Source organism: Austrofundulus limnaeus, unplaced genomic scaffold (assembly GCF_001266775.1).
Source record: "Austrofundulus limnaeus strain Quisiro unplaced genomic scaffold, Austrofundulus_limnaeus-1.0 Scaffold472, whole genome shotgun sequence".
NCBI lineage: Eukaryota > Metazoa > Chordata > Actinopteri > Cyprinodontiformes > Rivulidae > Austrofundulus > Austrofundulus limnaeus.
This window is the reverse complement of record NW_013952874.1, coordinates 311,203-325,976: the sequence shown is the minus strand read 5'-3', so window position 1 is coordinate 325,976 and position 14,774 is coordinate 311,203. Positions and strand designations below refer to the sequence as shown.

Sequence of the window (14,774 nt, the reverse complement as noted above, 5' to 3'; positions counted from 1 at the left end):
AACTTGAAGCGTTGGATGCGATTTTGAAGCTGAAATCGCGTTCGGTGTGAACGCAGCATTAGGAGTTCTCTTCAGGGAGTCAAATAACACTGCTAGCTGTTAGCTTTCAGCGATGCTAGCAGCTTGTTCAAGCTCAGACCTTATGCTACGTTCACACCGACCGCGTTTTGAGCATCTAAAACGTGCCTAATATCTACATGTAGGACAAAGTCAGGTGTTTTCAGACTCTGCGAACTGTTGGACATGAACCACTGGTTTAGGAAACACTGTTTGACTCTGTTTTCAGTGTGAGTAAATACACTTTCTATGCAAATGATCACGTAATGCTAGGGTTGGGCGAAAAATCGATAAATTCGAATTTGCCGTTTTATAAAGATTTAATTTTTGGAAAATCAAGTTTGTTTTCCCCCACCAGTGCACCCTTTGGGGCTTCAATAGTTCAGAGGTCACCCTACATGTCATGGCAGCTAGCAAAGAGGATCAACTTTTCAAAAAAGGCACTGTTTCTTCAGTTAACTGGAACTGATTAGGTTTTGCAACTTCGGACTTGGATCAACAATCACCTCACTGCAAAATCAGTTTGAAGGCTCTAACTACAAAAAGCAGAAGTTAGGGTTGGGCAATATTGGCAAATAAATTAATCGCGATTAATTGTGGTATTTAGCCGATAATTTGACAATTAATCCCCCGGAGTCCCTGGACACCCTTATGTCCTGGTCACATGACCAATTTATAGGGAGAAAAGTGGCTCTTCGTAAAAATCTGTTCCAAATTGTGTCAAAATTACAGAGTTCAGGCAATACACCAATCTTTAAATTGTGCTGATAGATAAACAAATTACGCAACTTTTTTAAAATATTTGTTATATTTGAACCAGAGAGGAGCACCTGGTCTGCCTGGTGGCATTAATCGTATTAATCGTCAAGTGCCAAAAATTAATCAATTGTTTTTCTGACGATTAATTGCACATGATACGATTATGCCCAACCCTAGCAGGAGTACAACAAATTTGCTTCGACACCTGAAACAGAGGCACTCCATTAATTCAATTCAATTCAGTTTATTTATATAGCGCCAAGTCACAACAGCTGTTGTCTCAGGGCACTGTACACATACACACATTTATCAAAAAGGAAAGTCTWCAGTCTAATCTTAAAAGTAGACAGAGTGTCAGCCTCACGGACAGAAACTGAAGTTTGTTCCACAAGAGAGGAGCTTGATAACTAAAAGCTCTGCCTCCCATTCTACTTTTAGTAACTTTAGGAACCACAAGTAAACCTGCAGTCTGAGAGCGAAGTGCTCTGTTAGGAAAGTATGGAACAATAAGATGTTTAATATATGATGGAGCTTGGTTGTTAAGAGCTTTGTATGTTAGGAGTAATATTTTAAATTCTATTCTGAATTTGACAGGGAGCCAGTGGAGAGAAGCTAAAACTGGAGAAATATGATCTCTCCTTCCAACTCTCATTAAAACTCTAGCAGCAGCATTTTGGATCAACTGAAGACTTCTTAAAGAGTTTTTTGGAGCCCAGATAATAAAGAATTACAGTAATCCAGTCTGAACGTGATAAATGCATGAATCAGTTTTTTTGCGTCATTTTTGGACAAAATATTTCTAATTTTAGTGATATTACGCAGGTGGAAGAAGGCGGTCCTGGTAACATTTTTAATGTGTGGGTTAAAAGACATGTCCTGATCAAAAATAATTAAGTGGGAAGCAAAATCGATTAAAATCAAAAATTGCATTTGGGCTGGAAAAAATCAGATTTTTTTCTTTTCTTTAGGCCATATCGTCCAGCCCTACTTAATGCTAACATGATCATAAAATAAAACTTAAAAAAGGGGCGACCCCATGAACAGCCCTGCTCGTCTCTCCTGAGAGAATTTGTTTTCCTGATAGTCCAAACTTATATGGCCCTGAATGATTCTTACTGCAGGTAACATATTGATTATTGATAACACCACTTTAATAGATTCAATTATTACTTCACCAGAAAATGCATGCTAAGTTTTAATTAAATAATTGATTTCATGCATGAATTARCTGTTCTTTGCTTTGTCTCTTGTGAGTGAAAAAAGCAGCTCTTTAACAGCATAAGGTTGTAAATATGATGTAAACTGCAGYTGTCCTGAGGCTGCAGGTCTGTGAGGTGGATCTGGGGTAAAACTGTTAATGTGAGCTCCCTGGCTGTGTCCACCCCTGCAGAAAATGAGTTTCTGAAACAAAGACAGCTTTAAGTTTTTGTCTCCTGGAAAAGTAAACGTTTTTTTAGCAGCAAATTTCACATTTTAATGTTCACAGTGCTGGTTTGGGAAGAAGTTGTTGTGCTTTAGTTGCCGCCTGTTTTTCTGTGTGAGGTGTGGAGTTGATGTTTGTGTCTAAAGATGTGGCAGAACATGTTGCTGCAGATCTGACTGTACAACACTGCTGCTGTTTGCTCTGATGTCTGTAAGTTTTCTGTATGAACAGGGCTGAAATAAGATTTACTGCTTTACCTTATATGAAGTAAATGTTACAAAGCTGACGTGTTTCAGATACTTATACTTCATATTTTCATAATTACAGCTTCACTTTCTTTCATAACTCAAAAAATCTCCCACAAGTTTAAAGTGGCTTGAGCTTTGAAACTGACAATTCAGAGGCCTCACGCTTGGGAAATAAACTTATTTTTCTTTCTTTTTTTTTCTGTTTTTGTTTAGTGAAGCAGGAGAAATTTCATGATAATGTGAAATCAATACAGACCTTTGACCTGTAAACTCCTACCCAGTCTGTTTACTCCTCTCTGATTGGCCCAAAGATGAGGAGATCTGTACAAACGAACAAACAAACAATGAAGAAACTGAGTTCAGGTCATTGTTGAGACAGTCCCTTTGGAGTTTTATAAAATATATTTAATCAGATATTCTGAAGCTTTGGAAAATGTGATACAAATGTGTTGAATCTTCACTTTGTCACAGTCTCCCATCTGAGCAGCACATTGGTGACAGTGGTGAGGAAAAACTCCCTTTAACAGGAGGAAACCTCCAGCAGAACCAGAACCAGACTCAGGACAGGCGTCCATCTGCCTCGACCGGCTGGTTGGGGGACAGGAAAGAGACACAAACACAGAAGAACTGGTCCAGGTGTATTTGCTTCTGGAAGAGAGACAAAGTGAAACACGTTTTTGGTGGAATAAAAACAAAAATGTAGGGAAGAGAGGAGCTTGATAACTAAAAGCTCTGCCTCCCATTCTACTTTTAGAAACTGGAGGAACCACAAGTAAACCTGCAGTCTGAGAGTGAAGTGCTCTGTTAGGAAAGTATGGAACAATAAGATGTTTAATAAATGATGGAGCTTGGTTGTTAAGAGCTTTGWATGTTAGGRGTAWTATTTTAAATTCTATTCTRAATTTGACAGGGAGCCAGTGGAGAGAAGCTAAAACTGGAGAAATATGATCTCTCCTTCCAACTCTCATTAAAACTCTAGCAGCAGCATTTTGGATCAACTGAAGACTTCTTAAAGAGTTTTTTGGAGCCCAGATAATAAAGAATTACAGTAATCCAGTCTAGACTTGATAAATGCATGAATCAGTTTTTCTGCATCATTTTTGGACAAAATATTTCTAATTTTAGTGATATTACGCAGGTGGAAGAAGGCGGTCCTGGTAACATTTTTAATGTGGGGGTTAAAAGACATGTCCTGATCAAAAATAACACCAAGGTTCTTTGCATTAGAACTGGAGGCCAGATTAATGCCATCCAGAGGAGGTGAAAGGCTACAAAGTTGATCCCTAAGATGTTCAGGTCCAGAAACCATAACCTCTTGTCTTATCTGAGTTTAGATTAAGCAGAAAGTTAAGAGTCATCCATGTTTTTATGTCTGTAAGACATGCTTTTAGTTTAAGTAACTGATTACCGGTAAATTCATCTGTTTTCATGGATAAATATAACTGAGTATCAGGGTTTAGAGCTCATCATAGCACAGAAACAGCACTGGTTAAAGTTACTAATGATATTCTCATGGCCTCAGACAGTGGACTTGTGTTCATTCTTGTCCTGTTAGATCTCAGTGCTGCATTTGATACAGTTGGTCACAATATTTTATTATATAGACTTGAACTTGATATTGGGATTACAGGAACAGCTCTAAAATGGTTTGTCTTATTTAACTGATAGATTTCAGTTTGTTAGTGTTAATAATGAATCTTCTGCCAACACCAGAGTTAGTCATGGAGTTCCTCAGGGTTCAGTGCTTGGACAAATCCTCTTTACTTTATATATGCTTCCTTTAGGTAAAATTATTAATCAGCATGGGGTAAATTTCCATTGTTACGCTGATGATATTCAGTAGACTGTTCAAATAGGTGTTTCCCCCAAATTAATATCACCATTTTGAATCTCCTTTATTTGTCTCAAACGAATAGTTATGTGCCACAAAGTTTTAAGATTGCTGTAATTAATACTACTACTACTACTACTACTACTTGTAATCCTTTGGTAGAAGGTGACCTATGACCAAAAGGTCATAGGTCTATTGCTCGTATTCCACTGTGGGCACAACACCTATATTGATGATGATTACATTGCTGTAATTAAACCTTTACTTAAGAAACCTGATCTTGATGCAGGAGTTCTGGCCAACTACAGACCAATATCTAATCTCCCTTTCATCTCAAAAATTCTTGAGAAAATAGTTGTGAATCAATTGTGTGAACATCTAGACAGAAATCTACTTGAGGAGTTTGGGATGGGATCCTGCAGACATGTTGATGGTTTGGATGAAGCTATTATTTTAGATAATTCAGAGCTCAACAGGACAAAAACTGTCCAGACATAAATCAGGTTCTAGTGACACTAAAGCTGCCTCATCTGACAGAGAATCAGAGACAACAGCAGGAAGTTTGGCATGAATTTTATTCCTTATTAAAATTATTTTATCAACAAAGAATTTCATGAAGTCATCACTACTTTAATAGGGATACATGGATCAACAGAGATGGGACTTTTCATTAGTCTAGCTACAGTACTGAACAGAAACCTATGATTGTTTTTATTCTCTTCTATTAAAGATGAATAATATACAGTTCTAGCTTTACGAAGGGCTTTCTTATACGTTAGCAGGCTGTCTCCCCAGGTTAAACAAGATTCTTCTATATTAGTGGAGCGCCATTTTCTCTCTAGTTTTCTAGATGCCTGTTTTAAAGAACGTAACTCTGATTAAACCTAGGAGTCGGCTTACTCTCCAATCGTTTACTCAAAACACAGATAATGTGACTTTGATCACATTTGACAAATTTAGTTTTAATTTTTTTTTAGCTCATTTTAAAATGTTCAAGTGGCTTTTTAAAAACAGCGTGTTTTAAAAACAAGACATCAAGAATAACAAATTTGTTTCAGCAGCATTTTTATTTACTTTAGTTTTGTGTTTATAAATGCTAGACTTTTATTTTGGTGAGATTTTAAACCTTTTTTTGTACAATAACATGTCATGATTTTTTTCCTAAATAACCTAAAATGTGCTTCTAAATTAAAAACATCTGATGTAGCTGTTTTGAGTATTCCAGACCTAAAAACTTGCTGTTTTGTCTCAAAGAAATGACTTTAAATGTATGTGTAAAGAAGCACATGTGCCAGACAGYTGCCTTCTTGTTGCTCTTCATTTGTGTTTCCTGTGATGAGAAGCAGGGCCTGGTTTAATCTGTGGCTGTGATGTGCAGCAGATTGTAGGTTTCTCTCTGAGCTGGGGGAGGCTGCTGTGGAGGCGGTGGTGCCAGCCCAACTTAATTTCAGTGATGTGATTCTGGTGAGAGAAGAGCTGAGGGAACAGCTGTGTGTGTTTGTATTTTCCCAGCCTCATGTCTTTTTAAAAACTGATTTTTTTTTACCATCACTCAGCTGTCTGCAGGCTGAGCTGAACCTAAGAGTCAAATATTAGCTGATTAGGCATAAAATGTTACAAAAATCACCAGTTTTTGTATTTGTCAAACAATAATTCATTTTTATTTTATTTTAGTTTTTTAAATCTGTTTTATTACATTAATTTAAAAAAGAACAACTCTGCTGTCTGACTGCCCAGGGTTTCTATACAGTTGTGAAAAATATTAAAGCCCAAAAAGCAGAGTGTGTTTCAAATTTATTAAATTGAAATATGGACAGAGTGCAGTTTAATAAATGACATTTTTACAGAAAAAAAACAAATGACATTTTTACTTCCTTATTTATTCATTTTGCTTCAAAATCTAGCTTTTGGAAAGAGTCTTATTAATGAGGGATAACTCCAAAAGTTTTTCACATAGAATATGTGATCAAATCCTGTTCTTTGTCATGTAGCGTTTGTTACAGTTCAGGTGTTTTTGTCTTTTAGTGATTCATCTTTTCAGCCAGATGAGCCTGATGGTCTTCTGATGATTTTTGTTTAGACATCATCCTCCACTCTTTTTGTTTGACATGTTTTCTTTTTGTGATTAAAAATTAAATTGGAGTCTGGAAAATTTGAATTTTAAAATGGAGACGGTGCAGGAATCCTGACTGCAAAACCAGGAGACCTGTTTCGACTTCATAATATTTTTGGGGTAAACATTAGTTTAGCCAGTGTTTAGTCTGAAAATGGTTTTATTTTAAATCACAGACAGTTGAGAGATAAATATTATTCCCCCTCCCCCTCTGCGTATTTCTCAGTTTCTGTATTTAGATATAAAAACAAGATTTTAATCTTTGTAAATCAGATTATAGTGACTTTCCTGTGTGAACAGCTTTGTGCACAAACCTCAGTCTAACCCTCATTTCTTTATATTTTACTACAAAAAATAGTGTTTTTATGTCCAAATATAAATTATAATGCAAGTATAGTTTGATGTCCTGGTTTGACAGGTTTCATGTATTTTTTAAGTATTCCTTAGAAACAAGATATTAGATGTAGGGCTGCCACAAACGATTATTTTTATAATCGATTAATCACCGATTACTTTTTTGATTAGTCGGCTAATCAGATCATATGTTAATTGATGATAAAACATAGAGCTTATCGTGCCAGAATGCTGCTGCTATTGTATAACCATTGTTAGATTTTAGCTATATGCTAACTAAAATAATTGCTGTGGAAGGCAAGTTCTGCCTTGCAGATATTGCATTGAACAGGTTTCTCTTTCATTTTTTAAAAAAGATCCCACACTTATGAGCTCCGTTGCYRGGTAGCCATGATACCAGAGCCTGTCTGTATAATGTCTTGTGAMGTCCACGGCCTACCCCAGTTACCACTACTGTGCATGTGTGTCAAGGACAGAAAGGCAGACGTGGCAGCGGAAGGTGTCAAAGCAGTTTGGAGAGAAAAACAAAGAACAAAAAAAAAACTGATTAATCGATTATTAAATTAGTCATCGATTATTTTAATATCCATTAATCGTCGATTAATCGACTAATCATGGCAGCCCTAATTAGATGATGTTTGCTGCTTTTGTTTAATCAAGACAGTTCTTCAACAGAATCTGGACTTTAACATTATTGAAGCAGTGAAGATTATTCACAACTGATAATGTTTATTGAGTGTTTTTTTCTGCTCAGTTGTGCGTTTACTGCATTGATAATGTTTTAAATTTATTATGAAAAACAAAGTTGTTTCCAATTATGAATGCAAGTTATTGATCAATGGATTAATCTAAAGTTGATTGATCTTATCGATCGAATAACGATTAATTGATAAGCGGCCATTTTCCTAAAAACCTGACATTTCTCTTGAATCAAGGTCTCTATGACATGAAGGGCTAATTTTTTACACACTAAATAAAAAAGTACAGTATTATATTTTATAAAATGTAATGTGCCAGCGGTATTAAACCCTGACTGAATAAACAGAAATTGTGGATTTCTCACACATTATTAAACTTGGACATATTTATAAAATATAACAAAACAGCAATCTGTTAGGTTGCTAGTTGGGAAAAAAAAGGTAAGAAAAAAGTAAAACTAGGGCTGTGCGGTCTATATGCGATAGATGGTAGAAACGATATGAAGTTCTACGGTAGAAATTCACCCTCTGTCATCAGTTACATCATCACGCCTGTCAACAGGACTGCGAGTGCAGAGACGACTGAGCAGGAGGAGTTCAAAATATTCTGAGAATAAAGAAATATAGTGTTTTAAAACACACATAGAATAAATCCTTAAGATTTCCCCTTACACTGTAGAAAAGTTACGTTGTGTCATGGGATCATAATTTCCTCCTCTCTCGTTGCACGTCGAGCAGAGCGACGCTTTAACAACCGTAGTTTTTTCACACCCAAGTTGTTGGAGAAAAACCTTTTTATGTAAGTTTTTTAATGTCTAAATGACTAATTTTACTTGAAGTACTGGTTATAACATCCACTTTATTTTGATATTGTTGAAAATTTGAGAAATGTTTTTGTTGTTGAAATCATTTTGCAATATATATAAAACATTCTTCTGTTATGTTTATTTGCACTACAGCAAAAATACTGGGTTTGATTAAGATTACAGTTTTCTGCAAAATAAACACTGTAAAAATTACATTATCTTTGTTTTTTATGATAATTTTCTACCGCAATATATACCGTTGCCATGAAGGGATTCAATTTATACCGTGATTTGAATTTGAGGTCATACCGTCCAGCCCTAAGTAAAACACTTAATCCACCCTGAACTAAAAGAAATGTAAAACTAACATTTAAACACTAACATTTTAATCTAAAGATTTCCTCATTAACAAACTATAAATGTAATAAAATATCCCTGAGAGGAATGAGAAACAAATGAGTATTGGAACTGTTTGTTTACGTTCTCTGTTGTTTGTTTACGTTCTCTGTTGTTTGTTTACGTTCTCTGTTGTTCTATCTGGGCTGCTGATTTGACATTACTGTTCATTTGATTTGTTCACTGGCCAGTTTACGTCACACAGATGAGATTAACGTCACGTTATTTGTAATGTCTAACTATTTTTGTTTTGTTTTTGTTTTGATTCTTTCACATGGATTTAAACCCCACAAGAAGAAGCTAATTTTAGCTAGTTAGCTAACYGTTCTGTCGTCCTGCTCTCTTGTCTTTAGCGTCATACTGCTGGATGGTCCGGTACAGCCTTCAGTACTTCTCCTTTGAGTTTGGTGTAGCCCATTATTACTGTTGTCACAAATAAAACTAAACAAGATTTGCAGATTTGATTATGAGGCCGCCCGGCTCTCTGCTCAGCTCAACATAAGGCGGKGTAGAGTAAGGCTAACCTGAGAGCAGCAGCTCCCTCTACTGGATGAAACTACACTGAAATATGGTTTGAACAGATGTTTTCAATTAATCAAAATAAATTTTAACCTAATAAACCGTTATTCAACAATTAATCATAAGTCGATTAATTGTTTGCATCCCTATTTCCAATCTTGCATTTTTCCAATCGATGCTACTTAGTGGATGAAAATCGGACCGGAACTGTTTGCATTTAATCGTTAGATTTTGATGTAATAATCTGAATAATTGTGCTCTGATTTAAACAAAAGATTTATATAGAATAGATACCCTTTATTTAACCAGATAAAAAAAACTTCCTTGAGAGATACTATCTCGTTTTCATGAAAAAAGATTGCATCACCATTGTATCAACATTCAACCACAAAAAATTTAAATAAAATTAACTCTATACATAACGATTACAAGTAAAACTCTCTCCTTCATGGTGTTTCAACAGTGCTTTTAGTTCACCTAGTGTCATGTTCTCCGTCAGTTTAGACCTTTTCTGAAAGTCATTCCAAGCTGAGGGGGCAGCATATTTTGAAGCTCTTTTACCCAGCTCTGTCCTAACTCTGGGATCAAACATATGGAGAAGGGCCTGGAGGTCCATACTGGATCTGGGACTTCATAAATGTACACAGGTATACATTTATAAACAAAAAGAAGCACATGTGATTGTCTACGACCAGAGAAAAAGGGACGACCAACCGCTGCGTGTAAACCACAATGGTGAACACAACATCGACGGCCAGTAATAAAACAAACAGCACAACAATGATGCATTGAGACCAATTTCTTTAGGTATTGTTCTGGTGAGTTCATGAACAAACAGTCACCATTATCCAAAAGAGTGAGGAATGTTGTTGAGATTAAGTAATCTCGAACGTGTTCAGTGAACAGGACAAGAAACCCATTTGCTTTTTGAAAGAGTTTATCATCCAGGGTCACACCCAGGTACTTATAGGAGGTGATCATCTCAATTTCTGTCCCATCAGTTTTGATTTTGAGGATAACCAAAGGTAATGAGGTAGTAGATTACTTTGTTGCTAATTTATTTTCTAACTCATTACTAGTTTGATATTAAGCCTCTTCCTTCTATCGCAACATCTCCTGTACATCAAGCTCTTTGACTGTGTTCAGAGGAAAGTTTCTTTACTCATTTTTTATTTTATTTGTTGTTAATTTTTTTTAGCTTAAACAGATGTTTTAGTTGAGGAATTGTCTGAATTGAGCACATTCTAGTCTAGAGATAAAATGAGCACTGAGGACAAAAAGGTGAAAGATCTGTTTTGCAACAGTGATCAGTCAGCACAGTTCTTGGTGATAAAGAGATTTTTTAGATGTTCTGGATGTTTCCATTGGGAATAAAAACACCAGTTTAACTGAGTTTTCCTGGGTTTAAACTATGGAAACTTAAATTTCCAGGATTTCTGGGGCCTCATATTTTTTCTTACTTGCTTTTTTTTCTGTTTTTGTCTTTGCACCTAACACTTATTATATAATGTTTGCAGTTAATATATAAAATAAAATGGGTTTAATGTAACCTGGCAGTTGAGGAAACACCTGTGTGCTGTTTTCATACCCTGAAGCTTTCTTTCCTCCTTTTCGTTCAGCAGGTGTTAACAGAGGTGTGAGCTCACTCTGACCCTCTCTGGTTTTATTACGTTTTCACCACAGGCTCCATGTGTGGCATTTCACCGTGACCTCAGGTATGTGCCACCCTGCAGCCAACACTGAGCGTTAAAGCAGCAGCAGCTCGCTCTGATGGAGCTGCTGCTGCTCTGCAGGAGGATCTAATCTAACCTTCTGCTGCTTCACTAACAAACCTCTTTGTGTTTTTCCTTCACTGTCGCCTCTGAGGGATCTTCATCTATCCGTCTGTCCTGTTCTGCTTCTCAGGCCAGAAAAGGATAAAGGCTGTCTTCTGATTGGACGTCTGTCCATTTCTGTTTTCATCTCTGAAGAGGTAAGTTCTGCTTTCATTTTGATCTTTTTGTTTTGAAATACTGTGTGTTTTGTTTTGAACCTGATGTCTTCTGTAAATCTGGGATTTGTGCTTCTCGTGTTTTTTGGTTCATGACATTCATTGTGACATTCATAAAAATGCTTACATAAAGTATATTCTGCTCAGAATCTTTGTGGAGGTAATTGTTAAACACTCTGTTCCTCTTTAAACTGATGTGCTGTCAGATAATTATCAATAGTTGGTCCATTATGAGTCATAGAGCACGGAGTGAATAAAAGGGCAGAAGTCTTCTAGTGTAGGCTAAAGGGCTCGACACACGGGGAGCGACAAACTACAGCGATTAACGACTGTCATCGCAGCTAGGGTGAAACCCGACACACGGGGTGCGATAGCGATTGCAGCATTGCGAATCGTGCTCTCAGGTCGCTTGTCTTCACACAATTTGATTGGTTCTTGACTCTGAAGGGGGGTGTGCATTACGGACGTGTAAACTAAACAAATCTTGTGATGCTAATGATATTGAAAAACAAACACACATCAAGATACAGTTTTATGAGGAAAAACTTACCATAAACTTCACCCTGGTGCCAATAAATTCCCACAAAGCTTTTTAGTAATCACTTGGTGAAAGCGTTCGCTAACGGCAGTGTGTAGCATACTCTCCTCTCATTGGTCAGTCAATGAAACCCTCGCTGATTGGTTGTACGCTAAGCGACAGCGACAAAAGTTGAACATTTTTCAACTTTCAYATGTCGCGTCGCAAGCTCGCGTGTCTACGTGTACGAGCGCGAAATTTCACATGCACTATTTTCGCCGGTCGCTTAGCTGGAGGAGGGCAAGTAATTGTCGCCTCATCGCGCAGGTTCCATAGGAAATGAATGGAGAGCGAGCGACGTCACCTCCTGTGTGTCAAACCCTTAAGGGTTAGCCTAACAACTTGATGACATTCTGGTGTGAAAGAACATTTCATTAGCTAATATTAAAACTCTTCAATGACCTGTTTGTTTTTGTTTGTTTTTGCTTTTTTGTCATCTGAACATCTGTGGTTCTACACTAAAGTATATGTTCTGAGTGTAGACCAGGGCGTGTCCAACACCTTCTTAGAGAAGTGTCCACAGGGCATCCTTACGAGATGCCCAACCCACTCCAACTTTCTCCTTTCTGTCACTGATGCTGCGTTCTCACCAAACGCGTTTTGAGCATCAGGAGAGTCAGGTTTACATGCAAAGTCTATGGTGGATGCACTTCATGGAGCATCTGGAAGTGCAGGGGTGCGTTTAGCACCTTTGATGCGCACTCGAGTTGGAAAATCTGAACTTTTGCAGCTTGACGCGTCAACCAGTCAGAGAGATTCCACTGTGTGACGTAGTGAAGAATTTTTCTGACAGTCTCCTGAATGATGTCCACTAACCTGAGACAGATGGACAGGAGCTCTTCAGCTGAAATTGAGTGCCTGTAGTTGTTTATATAGTATTCAGTGGGCAGCTAGAACTAATAAAATACAATACAACTTTGTTTAACTCTAAAAACATCATTGTTGACCAAAATCCAGTACACTGTAGGAATGCGCGATATAAACGATATACGGTAGAAACGATATAAATTAGTCCTATGATAGAGATCTGTTGTCTACCGGCCAACCGCGCAATTCTTTTTGATGATGTAACCAGCTGGACTCAAAACAGAGAAAACAGGAAGTAGCGAGGCTGAGAGCGCAAATGAAGAGGGGAAAAAAACATRTCCGGACCTATTCGGGTGTGTGAAAATGAACGCCGAACTGTTTACATGTTTACGTGACGGCTCGTCCTCCGGTCGGATGCCGACCGACCACTGCCTGCCGCGGGAGGAGCGTGCGCCGCTGCATGTGTGAAGGGCTCGACACACGGGAGGCGATGTCGCTCACTCTCCATTCATTTCCACGCAGCGAGGCAACTGTCAGTGCAGGTGAGGTCGGTGCTCAGGTGGGACGCACAAAAATCAGTCTGGACCTCGTTTCTCCTGCGGTCATAGCGCGACGACGCACGGCCGAATGCGCGCGCACTCCAAAGCGCGACTATAATGATTGTCACCCCGCTGGAGCGCGCACAGATTAAACAGGTGGAGTTCAGAAAAAATAATCTGCAAAGTGTGTAGAAAGGAATAAATACAAGCAATTTGTTTTATCACCTTAAAATGAAGCAGGTGATTCCAAACACAACATCCAATGGATGCAGATATATGTTACATTAAAGTTATTCTGTGTGTGTGTGTTATATATATTAAACTACAGTCTATCATCTGACATCACCCATTCTTCTGCAACAACATTTTTTAAACAACAAGTGATTGTCTTGTCCTGACTAGCCACTCAGGAGTTGTTGGAACAGGTTTTAGTAATGATGGATGTCTATTTTAGGTTTTGAAACTGTTTTACCTCTGTGACTCACCTGTTGATCTGCCTGCATGCCGTTTCATAGTAGCTGCCAGCAGATAGCTGACACGACGGTGACTCAAACCTCACAAACTCTACTTTCTGCTGCCACTGCAGCGATCATTCAGAGGCTGCTGACAAACACCACAAAGCTCGCCTTCAAAGTAAAAGCACTGTTTTTGGAGTTGTGCACAGAATGAATATTTGAGTTGAAATTTTTCATTGACCTCATGAAGGGCCGGATGGAGAAAACTTCTGGTCCAGTTGGAGCTTGTTAGATTCCCATGTGTGGAATAATGCAAAGCATGATTTTAGTTTTTCCATTTGTGGTTTGTTTTTACCAAGAGTCATGCGAAAATGTGGTAACTTTGATTGTGACAGTAATATTCTTGTTTCCTGAGGACACTAGTGGTTTGTCTTTGTTGGCAGCAGAGGGACAAATTCTTGTTTCTTAAAGGCCCCGGGCCACGAGCAGCACACATCCTGACACCTGACTGGAATGCAGAAGAGCTTACGGTGGAGGCCCATGTGGGCCTTCACATGCTTTGTCGCAGTGTAACGCCCCGTCTGGCTGCAGGGAAACTGTTCGTTTACATTAATCAGATTAATGGTTGTGAGTTTTCCACCGGAGCTTATGAGGTCTGGACTGGACTCTATCCGTCACACCCTCCTCATCCTCCTGTTCCTCCTCACTGACCTGACCTACTTCTCAGTAAACCAACAACTAGATTCTCCGTCTGTCCCTCCATGACTACCCATCATGCACTTCTTTCACGAGTGAGTTTAGTTATTTTTACTTCATGTTAAATGTGTACTTCAAAGTTGTGCAGGAACAATATTTTCAGCTCGTGGTTCTTTATCCGCTCTAATGAGGTCGGTGGGTCTGTCTCGAACCAAACGGCTTAATCTGTTTCTGCTGGCTGCAGGTAGTGTGACTCCTGAATGAGCAGAAGCTCACATTTTCCCGTTTTATTTCATTTCTTTATTGTGCATTCAGCACTAAAACTGTCCAAATATTCTTTAATATCAATGAATATTTCTAGGCCTGTCGCGATAGTCAATAAATCAATTAATTGCACGATAACTTTTTTTGAGKTCGGTAAAAAAAAGACGGCGATAAGTTTCATTTTCCTGCTTGTTTTTTTCCTTCGTCTCTCTCCCTCTCTGTGCTCCGCTGCACAGGAGCTC

The 14,774-nt window shown here is 38.1% G+C and overlaps 1 protein-coding gene across 3 annotated transcripts in view; it reads left to right on the top strand.

The window, feature by feature from the left end:
- The window catches only part of pacsin3 (protein kinase C and casein kinase substrate in neurons 3), a 52,816-nt gene that overhangs the window by 3,069 nt on the left and 34,973 nt on the right, over nucleotides 1–14,774 (top strand). The window contains exons 2-3 of one of the 3 annotated variants that reach the window (XM_014025386.1): nucleotides 10,827–10,919; nucleotides 11,110–11,176. The exons of 1 other annotated variant lie outside the window; for it this stretch is intronic. The gene's annotated coding sequence lies outside the window, so the exon portion shown is untranslated. Of the gene's footprint in view, nucleotides 1–10,823; nucleotides 10,920–11,109; nucleotides 11,177–14,774 lie in introns of all 3 variants that reach the window. One more of the 3 variants, XM_014025387.1, reaches the window with a different exon arrangement.